Source organism: Globicephala melas, chromosome 3 (genome assembly GCF_963455315.2).
Source record: "Globicephala melas chromosome 3, mGloMel1.2, whole genome shotgun sequence".
NCBI lineage: Eukaryota > Metazoa > Chordata > Mammalia > Artiodactyla > Delphinidae > Globicephala > Globicephala melas.
The window spans coordinates 139,045,114-139,060,287 of record NC_083316.1 but is presented as its reverse complement, the minus strand read 5'-3'; positions in this window follow the sequence as shown (position 1 = coordinate 139,060,287).

The following is a 15,174-nucleotide window of genomic DNA, read 5'->3' as shown; positions in this document are numbered from 1 at the left end:
AGAAGGTGGGTCAAAACCTTTATTGTGGTTTTCATGAGGGTATGAGCAAGGCAATGTAAGCAGCTGAGTAGGCTTAGGACTGGATGGTCTGAGTAACTTCACTGGACTGTGGGCTATAAGGTTGTCTCTAGTCTTCTAGTACCTGGAATTGGGGTGATTCAGGGCAAGAGGATTGTGTCCCAGACTGCAGGAGCCTGACAAAAGGATGCAGAAGGGGGTAGTACTCAGGATTGGTTACTTTGCATATCAAAGGGACACTGCCAGGCAAGTATTCCTTACCTCTAGCAATGGGGCAGTCTCTTTCCCCCTCCTTCTGCCTCACCCTCCACCCCTATCAGTGAGGCTCCATCTGCCATAAGAGAAGAATACAGAAAATAAGAAAATATAGTTAATACAGTTTATATGGGATCTTCCCTATATACATTATAGTTTATCCCATAACCTTTAGAATAAAACTGGATGTGCACTGCTGGTTATCTAAGTATTATTACTATTTTCAGTCTATAAAATGCATCTAACATCTTGCTAAATATCAAGTGAAAAATTGCTTAGATGATGTACCAAGGCATATTTCTCTATATTCTGCAATAAGCACCATGTAAACACTGAGAGAGATATTTAATTTGTGTATGGAAAGACAGATTACATAGTCAACTGCTTTAACTTTTCTTTCCTACTGTGAATCAACAAAAGCCACGCTTTACTGCCTCCCAGGATAAGTAATAGAAAATGCCACGACACAAACTGCTGAGTTATTTTTACCCTTGTTCTTTTATTTAATATTGTGTCCCTGTTATTTCATTTAATGAAAGATACAAGGGCTGAGAAAACACAATAGTGTGTCTGTACATGTAAAGATATAGGAGAATCAATTACAATATAACAGAAAGCATTATATTTTCTTACATACATTTTGTTTGAAGTGTTAGGAAAAGGCCACACTATATTAGATCCCAAAATATATATATTTTAAAATAAACTCCACTATAACAAGATAACAAAATATTTATCACTGTTCTAAGATCACTATTAGGTTTTCATTTCTGATGTCTCTCTTACATGTCTGCTTTTGGCATTATTCAGGGTTAAAGTTGGGAACAACAACAATTAAATATAAGACCATCAGATACTTTCATCATAAGGTTCTCAACTGCTGGGTGAATGCATAAAATAACATTCATTTAGGAAATTGTGTTTTGTATCTCAAATGGCTTCTCTCAATTGCCCTCTCATTTCCAAGAATATAAATATAAACATTGGCAAACTCCAAAAAGAGTGTTTAAACATAACCTACAATAACAATAGTAATATTAAACAGCTAATACTTGATATCTTACTATGTGCTTATTAAGTGTGACATATATTATTTCATTTATTCCTCCAAATACTGCATGAGGGATGTATTTATGCCAACCCCATTTACAGATGGAGAAACTGAAGGACAGAGAGATTAAGAAACTCACTCTGTCACTTAGCCACTACGTGGTAAAACCAGGATTTCGATGAAAGGCTCTCTGACTCCTGAATCTACACTTTTTACCACTCTACTAGGTTGCACCTCAAGTATAATCTGCTTGGTTGGAGTGATTTCCCCTAGAAACAGTGTTTACAGCCCAATGAGTACCCACAAAAGCATAGTGTACCCACATAAAAGTATGAATACTATTTTACAAAATCTGACCATAATGTATAAAATTGGTTCTGTGAGACAATACATGCTAAGATTTTTACTCTTGACATAGCACGAAAAGATTTTTGTATTTATGTAACTGGACAATGGAATCTTTCCCCTTTCCCCTGTGCCCTATTAAACCTGGATACAGCTGATTATGTGGGGGTTTGTGATAGAATAAAGAAATAAGAATCACATTCACCATGGAGGGGACAGAGACAGGGCATTCGAGAAAGACTAAAATAACTCTAACAGGTACAGTCGAAGTTGAGAATCTGTTGAACGTTTGTTTTTGAGAGAATACAGTGCTATCATCTATTATGTACCTATAGTTTCCAAGCCCTTGCTAGATATTTTACAGACATTACTGTTAATCCTCACAGCATTCTTATAGCACAGATACAGATATTTTTATTTCATAGTTTAGGGTCAGCTGAAATGACCCTAATGAAAAGGTGGTTCCCATAGCAGTAGAATCAGTCTCTGAATTCCTAGTATGTCCACAGCCTAAGTCTCCCCTACAGTGTGGTCATTGGTGATGAAAGATCTCTGACGAAGGCAGTTAACTGTCTGCCTGAATGTCAAGGTTGTTTCCACAGTCATATGTTATTTGGTGCACCAAGTGTTGTAAGTAATTTTTAACTTATGTTCCTTTGTCACCAATTTGTTACAGTCTCCACACACACCAGCTCTTACACTCAGCTTCCAACACAGTTACATTAATTTTGTGGCTCCTGAAAGAACTGAAGAAGCCTGAAAGAGGAAGATGATGATAATGATACTATCAAGGTACTATACAGAAGCTCTTCAGTAAATGCTTTACGTGTATCATACCACATTTAATCATAATAACCAACGTGTTAGATATGATTATTCCCATTTTATAGATAAGAAAATTTATTAATTTGCCTAAGGCCACACAGCTCTCTAGTGGTAGAGCTGGGATCTGAATAAGTCTATATCACTCAAACTGTGCTCCTAACTACTAGTTGTATTGCTTCTACTACAGGACTACATTGTAAATGTTGCCATTAAAAATGACTCCTGAACAATAGCTAGAAGCATGAGAATATGCTCTAAGAAGTAGCAAAGGAAGATGACTAATCAGTGGACTCTCCCTTCCTTTAAAAAAGAATCAGCCAAAATTTCAATTCAACTCAATTTCATACACCTTCTATTGAGAAAACCTTCACCCTAGGAGGTTGACTTAATTTTCTAGAGGATTTGAGGCTAAATATTCTGTCCTTTGATTTCACTCTTGAATCAATGGCCCTCACGTCCTTCTGTCACTGTGAAGACTACAGCATCTTACCTCCAGACAGCAGAAGAGCAAGTGTGCTAGAAGGGAAGAGGCTGATGTATTAAAGAGAACTGCAACGTGGGCAGAGGATTGATGGTGGCTTCAAGAGAAGGCGCTCTCCCATCCACTCACAAGTGTAATTTAAAGAGGATTTTTCAAGGCATGGATAGACACCATTACTCACATCAACTCCCATTGCCTTCTCCCTCTATAACTCTTTACCAATTCTGGTCCACAGCTACCCTGCCCTGTTTAATCAACAGCATGCATTTGAGAAGTATTCTCCAGCATCTCCAAATGAATTTCTTATAACGCAAATCGAATGAAGTGGTGAAAATGATAAATATGTCTGCAGTGTAACAGATGTGTTTCAAGCTGTAAGATCTGCCTGAGGGTAAAAGGGACTTCCCAAACAAACTATGCCAACTTCAGATTCGAAATTATCTATTTTGACTATTATCATACTCTCACTTTTTCTCCCATGAATTTTTTTTACTCTGTGAAAGTTTTTATCTACAATGTTTTATGATATTCAGGTCAATTCTCTGCTTGGAAAGCAAAGTTATAAACAAATTCAAGGACATCAGTTTAGGCAAGACAAAGATTTCATAAAGTAAAAGGTATTTGAGATTCACGATGTTTTCTAACCCTTTCTCCGTATGAAAGTTGTGATAGAATAAAGATGTCCACGTCCTAGTCCCTAGAACCTGGGAATATGTTATGTTACAAGTCAAGGGTATTAAGGGCTGCACATAGAATTAAGTTTGCCAATTACCATGACCTTGAGATGGAGAGATTATCCTGGATTATCTGAACGTAATCACAAGGGTCCTTGTAAGAGAAAAAGAAAGCCAGGAAATTGAGTGTCAGAGGGATGTGAGAAAGGAAGGGGCCATGAGCTGAGGAAAGTAGGTGGTCTATAAATCTCCATGGAAAAGGCAAGAAAACAGATTCTCCCCTAAGGCCTCCAGAAAACAAGGCAGCCCTGACAACACCTTGATTTTACTAGTGAGATCCTTTTAAGATTTCTGATCTTCAGAACCATAAGGTACTAATTTAAGCCACTGCATTTGTGGTAATCTGTTAGAACAGCAAAAGAAAACAATACAGATACTGGTACCTGGAAGTGAGATGATGCTATAACAAACATGTAAAAATGTGAAAATGGTTTTGTAAATAGGAAATGGAAAGAGGATGGAAGAAATTGGGGGGTCATGATAGAAAAAGGCTAGATGGCCTTGAACACAGTAAAAACATGGATGATAACAAATCCGTTTGTAAGAAAGCAGAAGGAAATAAAAGGATGGTAGAGAAAAACATGTATTATGTCTCAGAGAATACCTAAATCATCATGAACAGACTATTCGCCATGAAGGTGTGAGTATTACATCACTATATGCCTGCCAAACATGGGCGATAACAATTATATATACTTTATATATAACTCTGTTAATTCTTTCTAAGAATTATTGAGAGACCAATAGGAATTTGGTTGCAAACTCAGGAAACAAAGGTAAAAATCTTCACAGAGTAAGTAACCACAGGCATTATTTATTTTAAAGCAGATATGTTGCATTATAGAATTCCAACTGCTCTTAAAGAGAAGGCTTCCCCAGGCTCCAAATCCAGATGGGTTTAGAAGTGCAGGTTGGGAAAAATACTTGAGAGAGGAGAAGTACTCATATAGTTATGGGTGAAAATATGTTAAGGGTATAGAAACCTCAGGACATGGTCCAGCAAGGTGGGGCAGGCACTCCATGGGAATAGAGGGAAGATCTGAGAAGCCTTGGGCAGAAAGCCCAAAAGAGACTTCAATAAATAAAAATACTGAATAATTGGAAACTTACATCTAAACAGCTAATATAAATATGAAAGGGTGTTGCACCTCGTTAGTCATCAGGAAAATGTAAATTAAAATCAGAACTAAATACTATTGCACCAGCTAAAAAGACTGACAATATAACGGTTAACAAGAATGTGGAACAATGGAAATTCTCATAAGCTACTTTTAGGAAGTAAATTGCGTGACTCTGACCTACCAATTTCACTCCAAAGTACATACCCAAATTCAGCATTATATCTATGTCATAGCTCTCACCTGAAAACAACCAGAATGTTGATCGACAATGGAATAGATATATCATTTGTGCTATGTTCATATAATGCAATAGTATACAGCAATAAAAATAAGCTAACTACAGCTACACATAACGACTTGTTTATTGAACATATACCCACAAACATATTACTGAGCCAAAGAATCCAGACACAAAAGAATGTGGTGTGTGACTGTCCACATAAAGTTGGAAAATTTATATTCAGGAATAGATACTTAGGTATAAACTTAAAAGGAAAAGCAGAGCAGTAATTCCCCTACAAGTCAGGATGATGGTGACCTTTGAGAAACACTGGAAGGGACGGGAAGAGGGGTTCTGGCATGCTGGTGACAATCAATTCCTTAACCTGGGAAGTGGTCACACAGGTATTCATCTTTGTTTTATGTACTTTTCCGCATGTGGCGTATATCTTATAACAAGAGTAATGACAAAGAGGAAATTCAAAGTTGCAAGTTGGAAAACCATAGTACCAAAGGTCCACAAAATCACCACAGACAATTCTGTTTATGTCTTAGCTACCTTTTTACAAGACAATATGGTTTTAAACTCAAGTCATGATTTTTACCTCAAGGATGTAAATCACTATCATTGCACATTATAATGCATTTGACGTTACTTCCCATAAACGTGCATGTCTCTTTGTCTCCTTTAAAAATCTTTAATTCAGAGAGCATTCCAGACTTGGAAACAGCAGCACAAAATAACAGCATTCTAAAACATGTCACTATGTCCATTATCTCTGTGACATTGGACCTGGCCACTGCAGTTATAGACCCCTACCTAAATAGGGAGGGAGGAAATGACTGTTTTTTAAGCAATAGCTCTTCCACATATAGTGTGCATGAATAAATGAATAATTACAGACTAATGGAATCATACTTATTTGTCCTACAAGTTACCGCAATTAATTCTTACATATTTCAGCAAATGAATATTACATGATGATTATTATCTCTAGTAGCAGTTTCAGGTGCCCAGTGAATAAAGCCAAAACCTAACCCTCTGATGAGACCTTTAGATGTATTTCCTTGGTACAAGGGAATGCAGTATCAGTATTCCATGTGTAAATAAGTTCAATTAACAACGAGTTATAATTGCAAAGGGAGATGAAAATTAGTTTAAACAAGTCAATTAAATCATAAACATTTCATAAATAAGAGGATGTGTTTGTAATCCAATTAGTGTGTTAATACACTAATAAATTTACTGATTTGAATGGTACCTTAATTGTATAGTAGGGCACCAGAAGAAAAACATAGTATATTTTAATTGTCATAAAGGGAGCTTTGGCTGCAGCATGACTACATAAGTTTGGAGAAAATTATCCATGTTAATGAGATCAAAATGCTTCTATCTAGAATAATAAATAAGGTTACTTGATGGTTTGGTTAATAAAAATGCATCCAAGGGACAGGGGAAAAGACTGAACACAGTGTTGTCTGCCAGACACTAATTACACTAAGTTCCTGATGGGAGAGAATGGGACATTTTATACCATGACGAAAAAAAACCACTTCCATAGTTTAAACACTCAGATGATCATGGGAATAAAATATTCCAGGGATAATTCTTTATTGCTACCTCAATTACCACAAATTAAGCTGATATTAATATACTTTACTGCTGCTCAGCCTTAAGTGAAATCAGTTGCACTTCACATATAACTCAAGGGAACGAGCTGATCTCCTATTTCTGCATAATTACCTGTAATTTATGGAGCACGGAGAGACCTGTGAGCAGCCTAGTCAAGGTCACCTAAGAAGGTTGAATCACATCGTGTTCAATCACCATCTGTGATCTGGGCTGAGGTTGCCATCTCTCCAACTGCCACAAGAGGAAAGGACCCCTTCCCAGCAAAGGGATAATAGGACCAAATCCTCAGGCCAGGGGCAGAACGATCATGAGCTTTATACAAAGTGTGCCTTTTAACGAGTAGATGGCATTCCGATGAGAAGGCTGAAATAGATAAATAATGGGTTTTAGTGCTAACTGCAACATTTTAAATCAATTGGAATGCCTGCAAAGAATTCTGACAACCCACTCTGGATGAATTCCAACTTATTCCTGCAAATGTGGTCTCCTCCTCAAGGCTTCTACTCTATTGCAGTACGTGTGTAGCATCCCCTCCAGATCTCCCAAACTTGGCCAAAACTCCAGCCATTTTAAACATCACCAAAAGCCATTGTTACTCCACAAATATTTCTCAATTTTTACCTCACTCTAATAAAATTCATTATGAGTGTTTTCTATTTGCTTATGTGCTTGTTTTCTTGCTTTACAAAAAAAAAAAGTCAAGTGGAAAAGCATTTGGGAAATGACATGCAGGGTAAATCACTAAACCCAACGACAAACTAGAAGTAGCTGAATGTGAAGGGAAAAGATAATCTGGGGTTTCTTGGTGAGCACTGTGTGCAGCGTTTTAATAAAACAATAGCATTTTTCAAGCCAAAGTCAGGAAACCAAGATAGAGAATGATCTCATATCAACTAATTTAACAAATACATAATAAGCACTTGCTTTGTGCTGGCCACTAGAACACAACAGGGCCCCTCATGATGGCCTGGGGTTCACAACTCCAAGTTTATTGCTTAGGAGGCAGATGGTAAACAAATAAACAAGAGTAAATAGAAAATATAAATGATAAACGAAGAGAAAAATAAGGCAAGATCAGGAAGAAAAGGAATAGGGGGAGGGGGAATTTTTATTTATGGTGATAAAAGAAGGCTTTTATCTAATAAGCAATAAGATAAAAAAAAAGAAGGCTTATCAAAGAAGCAATATTTGACCACAATCAGGAGAGAGAAATCTCCAGTAATCTCCAGTGATTACTGGAGAACGAAAGTGTCAGGCAGAAGGAAGAATATGTGAGGTTGGGCCATGATGTGGAGGTGTGCTTGGCAGGTTTGAGGAAGGGGAAGGAGGTTGGTAGGGCTAACGTTTAGGAAGCATAGGGGAAAATTGTAGGACATGGTATCTGGGAGATCACAAAGGACCAGATATCAAAACGTGTTGTAAGCCATTGTAATAAAATTTTCTTTTGCTCTGAGTGGTATGCCCATGTTATTGGAAACCACTGGAAGATGCTGTGATCTGACATGTTTCAAAAGAATCATTTTGACTACTGGATGGCAAATGGATGTCAGCATAGGAAAGAGAACAGTTAGGAGACTACTGCAATCATTCAAGTGAGAAATTATGGTTGTTAAATCAGGAAGATAGCAGTAGATATAGTTAGAAAATATCAGAATTCTGTATATAAATTAAAGGGAGAGCCAAAGAGACTGTCTCATTGGAAGCAGGACTGGAGAAAAAGGCAAGGGTCATGGGCAAATCCAAGATTTTGGTATAAGCAGTTGGAAGGATGAAGTTATTCTTTACTGAGATGGAGAAGACAAGAAGAAACAGGCTGGGAAGGAGACAGGCATTGGCAATTGAATTGCAGACATATAAAGTATGAGATGCCAATCTGTCATCCCAATGGAACTGTTGGGATAGCAGCCAGATAGCTGAGTTCACATTGGTCCAGGCTGCAGATACAGATTTAGAAATCACCAGGTTTTTAAATAGTTTTAAAAGCAAGAGTCTGGATAAGATCACTCTGGAGTGAGAGTAAACAGAGAAGGGAAGAGATCCAAGGACTAAGATAAGATGAGGAAACATTAGCAAAGCAGATAGAGAAGTATCTAATTTCTAAGAGGAAAACAGTAACCCAGAATCCAAGTGTTATATGCGAGGTCAAGAAAGATGAAGCCTAAGATATGGCCATTGGTTTTGAGCCCTGTGGAGGTCATTGGATTTTTCTGACAAGTGCTTTCAGTGGAGTGATGGGGATAAAAACTGTTTTGAGTATGTTCAAGGAATTTGGGAGCAAGCAAATAGACACCTCTTTCAAGGAGTTTTATAGGAAAGGGGGTCAGAAAATAGGGCAGAAGCTAGAGGGAAATGCGAAGCCAGGAAATGTTTTTTCAGATGTGAGAAATTATAGCATATTTGCATTCTATTAGAATAAATCAGTAAAAAGGAAGTGAGGGGGGAAACTGCTGTAGCACAAGTGTTGTTAGAGAGAAACACTGAAGTTTCATTCCTAATAGTTCCAAGTTGACTGGCAGATGCCAGAATGGGACCATGTAGAAATTCTCTTTTAAGTGCTTTTACTTTCTCAGTGAACTAGGAAGCAAGGTTATCAAATGAGCATGAAGATGAGACAGTATGTGTTGAAAGTTTAATGAAAATGAGATGAAAAGGAAATAGTCACCTAGGAGAGTAAAAGAATGAATGGACTAGGAAAATGAGGTAGGATGGCTGAACAGTAGATAAGCCTGCTTGAATAAAGCGGCCATGGATTTCAAGTAAGACTATTCATCATAGCTTTGTTCTCCAGTCATGTTCAGCCATCTAGGTCCAGAGGCATAGTATGTAGAGAGTTGGATTCAACCATATGTGTTTCTATGTAAATAAAATGAAGGGGTAGAGGAAGAAAGGACAACATAGTTGAGAGTGTATTAGGGAAGTGATGAAAATGGCAGACCTGTTAAAGGATGACCAGAGACCAGAAATATCAAAGCTGAATGTATTAGTCTGCCATGCAAGGGAAAGTCACTCTGGAGTAGACAGTGAGTTTCTCTGAATGTGAAGTCTTCGGCTAGATATAGAACAAGAAGGAGGAATTTCTACCCCAGGAAGACAGGATTCTGAAAAGCACTTTTTGATTACAGAAGAAAGCAATGAAAGCCTTTCTCAGGATTGGTCATTATCTCAGAATGACTGGTCATTTGTGCAAGAGTAAAACAGGGCCTGATTCTCAACAAGATGGCATAAAGTAACTTAAGTGTCAAACTAGCTCAGGGTTAGGAGTGATCCAGTCCTAATGAGCAGGTACAAGACTGGATCAGACATAGGGTCAAGCAATGGTCAAACCCTGAATTGCAGTACAAGGTTTGAGCAGAGATATTTCAGTTAGACCACAGAACTCAAGCTAAGTAAGGTATGAAGGAGAGAACAGCAATGAAAATGTGATGTTAGTGTAAAGCCAACAGAGTGAAAGAATGGTTGCCACGTGTTTTAGAGGGTGTGAGCAAGAAAGATGATGGCTGGAGAGTAAGATGCCTGTAATTAAAATTATGGAAGAGTCGTAATTTTAGAGAATCTGACAGTCTAGGGTTCAGCTAAGGAAGTATACAACTGTAGAAGGTAGAGGACACGTTCCCTGGAAGAGAAGTCAAGGAATTTGGAAATCAGGGTGGTAGAAGAATTATTAACAGGAAAATTAAAATCAGTCACAATGATGATGGGAAAGTGTGAGAGAAAATGACAGTGAGCTACGAGCTAAAATCTTCACAAAATGAGAAGTTATGTGTCCATGAAGACTACAACAAAGGAGCGGTAGCAGGAAGTGCAGTCTGACCCTTTGGATTTCAAGACCGGAAACTTTGGGGGAGAAGAGAGAGAGACAATGAACTCTAACTGACAATGATAAAGACGCTACCCCTTTAGAAAGAGTGGAAAGAGGCCAAAGAGGATGAAGCTGAAATCAGATGAGTGGATGTGCAGAGCCAAGTAAGAATGAAACTCCAGGTCTTGAAAGACGACCTGGGAAATCCTAGGCTTCTTGAAGAGGCTGAAGCATATAGAAATGAAGGGCATATGGGATTATTCCTGGTGGACTCAAGTCAGATTGCAGAGGAGAGACCATTAGTACGGAGGAAAAGAGAGAAGTAGACCTCTTGACTCTGGAGCTCCACTACGATGCCTTTCAGCTCTTCTCTTTTAGCTTTCACTGCATTATCCCTGGAAAAAGTGATTCTATGCTTTGTTAAGAGTTTCCCATAGTCCTTGGCAACCACCCCCTGCTTTAAGAAACCCCTTGCATAAGAAAACTGGTTCTTCTGGGGAATCACATATTATATATCCTCAACAGAGGCCTGAATTACTTACCACTTTTGTTCAGAGCCCTCAAATATGCCTTATCAAACAAGTTACATCTTATAAACCCTTACTTTATACTGAGGAGAGCTGGAGAGTTCAGCTAAAATCTGAACCTGTAATTTCAAGTATTCTGCCTTTCCTTTAATCAGTATTCAATCAATTTTCAACCAAACTTTCCATTTTACTTCTGTCTCTTAAACATTGTCCCCAATTTATCATCTCCAAACTTGTTTCAATCTTCAAAAAGAAAGTTACCAAGCGCCTATTATGTGTTAAGTGCAACAGAAGATACAAAGATACAGATGCTATTTCTGCCCTGGAGGAGCTCAGAGCCTTGGGTGAGAAGCAAACATGGAAATGAGTAATGTAAAACTTTGTAGAATGTGGCACTAACAGAGGGATGTTCAAAACACAGTTTTGTTTCTAGGTTCCAAAACTGACTTTAGAACTGATAACCAGAGTTTTTATTGCCTTTTTTATAACTTATTGGCCACTTTCTAAGTCAATTTGCAAGAGATGACTTGCCTCTTTCTTGTATTCACAGTCTTTCTTATATTTATAGCAACAATCCAGAGCTCTAACTCCCCCAAATTTGCAACCACAACTACATGTCAGCAAGTACCCGCCACAAAACCCCTTCATATAGGTTTGAGCACTTATAGAAAGAAACAGAATGAAGGAGTGACTTCAGCATCATGGCAGCTTGAGACACTCTCTTGGTCTCTCCCCCTCAGTCTACAAGCAGTAAAACCCTCGAAACTCAGCAAAGGTGCCTCTGCCCAACATACCAGGATGCCAGAGAATTCCAGATGTCTGTGTATCTAAAGGTGTGAAAACTGGGACACACAGAGGAGGCAGAATCAGGTGAAAGTTGGAGGGTGACTATGATCCCTGACCTTCAGCCACGGTAGCCAAGCCTGCAACCCCAGAGAACCCAATAGCATCAGGGGAGGCAATGGACACAACGCCCATGCCTCGGCCACAGTGGAGCCCACAGACACAGGAATCAGGCAGAAGCAACAGAGGAAACTGCAACCTCATCCCTTCATTCACAGAGGCACTCACAACTCTAACCCCCCCACCCCATCCACAATTGTGGCACCCTAGAACATGAAAACCCCAAACATGGCAGAGGCACCCACAACCCTAGCTCCTGTCCTACTCTCCCCTCCCCTAGCAGCAGTGGAGCATGTGACTCAGGAGACCCTGGATGTGGCAGAAACACCCACCATCCCAGTGCCCCAAGGAGCAATATCAATGACACCAACAGTGGCAAAGAACCAATGACCCCACAGCAGCAACAACCAGGGCACTGACTGACACCTCTTATGGAGGTAGTGGAGTATAGAAAGTGCCAATTCTCGAATATAATTACAGGTAAAAGAAACCAAACACTTGTGCTACAACACACCTACAGGGGGAAAATAAAGGCACCTAAATTCTAACTAGTTGAATCCTTAGAATCCAGTGGGGGGAGTGGGAGAGAAGACCTACCTAAAAATGAAAAGAGTTTGCAACTTCAAATGGGCTGGCAGAGAAATAACCCGTCAAGCATTAAAAAAAAAAAAAAAATCACAGTAATACTGTATCACAAAAGAAAATGAAAATTCCCCCAGAAACCAAATTTAAGTCACAGAATATTGTGGTCTAACTAATAAAGAACTCAAAATAGCTGTCATGAAGAAACTCAACAAGCTGAAAGTAAAACTCAGAAAGGCAGTTTAATGAGCTCAGGAATAAAATTAATGAACAAAAGTAATATTTAACCAAAGAGATTTTTTAACACTAAAAAAGAATCAAATGGAAATTCTGGAGCTAAAGAACTCAGTAAATGAGATGAAAACATTAGAAAGCACTGGAAATAGAGAAGACCATGTGGAAGAGAAAATGTGCAAGCTCAAAGATTCAAATCTAGAAATGATACAAGTAGAAGAGGAGATAATATCTAAAAATAGTGAGGAAATATGCAAAGAACACTCCAACCCTTTAAGGAAGGATAACATAACAATAGGGGGTATCCCAGAAGGAAGAGAGGGAGAAGACAGTAGAGAGTTTATTTAAAGAAATAATAGCTGAGCACTTCCCAAACCTGGCGAAGGACCTGGATTTACAAGCTCATGAAGCTAAGAAAACAACTAATAATCTCAACACAAAAAGACCTTCTCCAAGCACATTATATTAAAACTGTCAAAGTCAATGACAAAGAAAGAATTTTAAGGATAGCCAGGGAGAAAGTATGGTAACTTACAAAGGAACCCCCATTAGGCTAACAGCAGATTTCTCAGCAGGAACTCTACAAGCCAAGAGGGAGGAGAATGACATTCTCAAAATATTAAAAGATAAAAACTGTCAGCCAAGAATATTCTATCCAGCACAGCTATCATTCAGATATGAAGAAGAAATAAAGGCTTTCCTAGACAAACAAAAGCTGAGGGAGTTCATCAACACTAGACCTGCCTTACAAGAAGTTTTTAAAGGAGCTCTTCCATCTGAAACAAAAAGGCAAGAGTACATAAAATTTTGAGCAAGGCGATAAATAGAATCAGAAAAATGCAACTCTATATCATGATAGGTGTTGAACACTTAATTAAAGCACAAAGGTTAAAAAGCAGTAAAAATAACTATGGCTACTTCAATTTGGTACCAAATTGAACATAAAAATTAATAATTTGAGACAACAAAAACATAAAAGGGGGAAAGGAAAATGATAGAATCCATACAGGTAATTGAAGATAAGATGCTTTCAGCAGAAAAAGGACTGTTTTATCTATGAGACATTTATACAAACCTCGCAGTAACCACAAAACATAAATCGAGAGCAGAGACACTAAACATAAAAAAGAGGGAAAATGAGAGAAAGATCACAGAAAACCACCAAACCAAAATGGCAGACAGAATCACAAGAAAAAAGAAACATTGGAGACAGAGCACCAGAAAACAAAACATAAAATGGCAGTACTGAGTCCTCATTTATCAATAAGCACCATAAATGTAAATGGATTGAACTCACCAATCAAAAGACATAGAGTGGCTAGATACATTAAAAAAACAACACAACTATACACTGTATCCAGGAGACTTACCTCAGCTCTAAAGACAAACATAGGCTCAAGGTAAAGGGATAGAATTTGATACTCCAAGCTATGACAGCCAAAAGGAAGTGGGTATCACCACACTTATACCAGGTAAAACAGACTTCAAGCTAAAAAAGTAACAGAAGACAAAGATACACAGCATCTAATGATAAAGAGGACAACTCATCAAGAATATATATGCACCTAACACAGGGGCACCAAAATATATAAATCAATTATTAACAGACCTAAAGGGAGAAACTGACAGCAAGACAGTAATATTAGGGGACTATAACACCTCACTTTTATCAATGGACAGATCATATAAACAAAGAGTAAAGAAGAAAATGGTGCCTTTAAATGAAATATTAGACCACATGGACTTAATAGATTTATAAAGAACATTCCACCCAAATGCAGCAGGATACCCATTCTTCTCAAGTGCACAATGGAATAATCTAAAAGATAGATCATATACTGTGATACAAAAGAAGTAATAAATTTAAGAAGACTAAAATCACATCAAGCATCTTTTCCAATCACAATGGTATGAAACGAGAAATCAACTACAAGAAGAAAGCTAGAAAAAAATCACAAATAGATGGAGACTAAACAACATGCTATTGATAATTATTGAGTTGAAAAAGGAAATCAAAGATTTTAAAAAATACCTGAAGGCAAATGAAATTTAAAATTCAATATATCAAAATCTATGAGATGCAGCAAAATCAATACTAAGAAGGTAGTTCATAGTAATACAGGCCTACCTCAAAACACAAGAAAAGCTCAAATAAACAATTTAACCTTACACCTAAAGGAACTGGAAAAAGAAGAACAAATGAAGCCCAAAGTCAGTAGAAGGAAGGAAATAATACAGATCAGAGTGGAAATAAATGCAATACATATTAAAAAGACAATAGAGGGGCTTCCCTGGTGGCACAGTGGTTGAGAGTCCACCTACAGATGCAGGGGATGAGGGTTCGTGCCCCGGTCCGGGAAGATCCCACATGCCGCGGAGCGGCTGGGCCCGTGAGCCATGGCTGCTGAGCCTGCGCATCCGGAGCCTGTGCTCCGCAATGGGAGAGG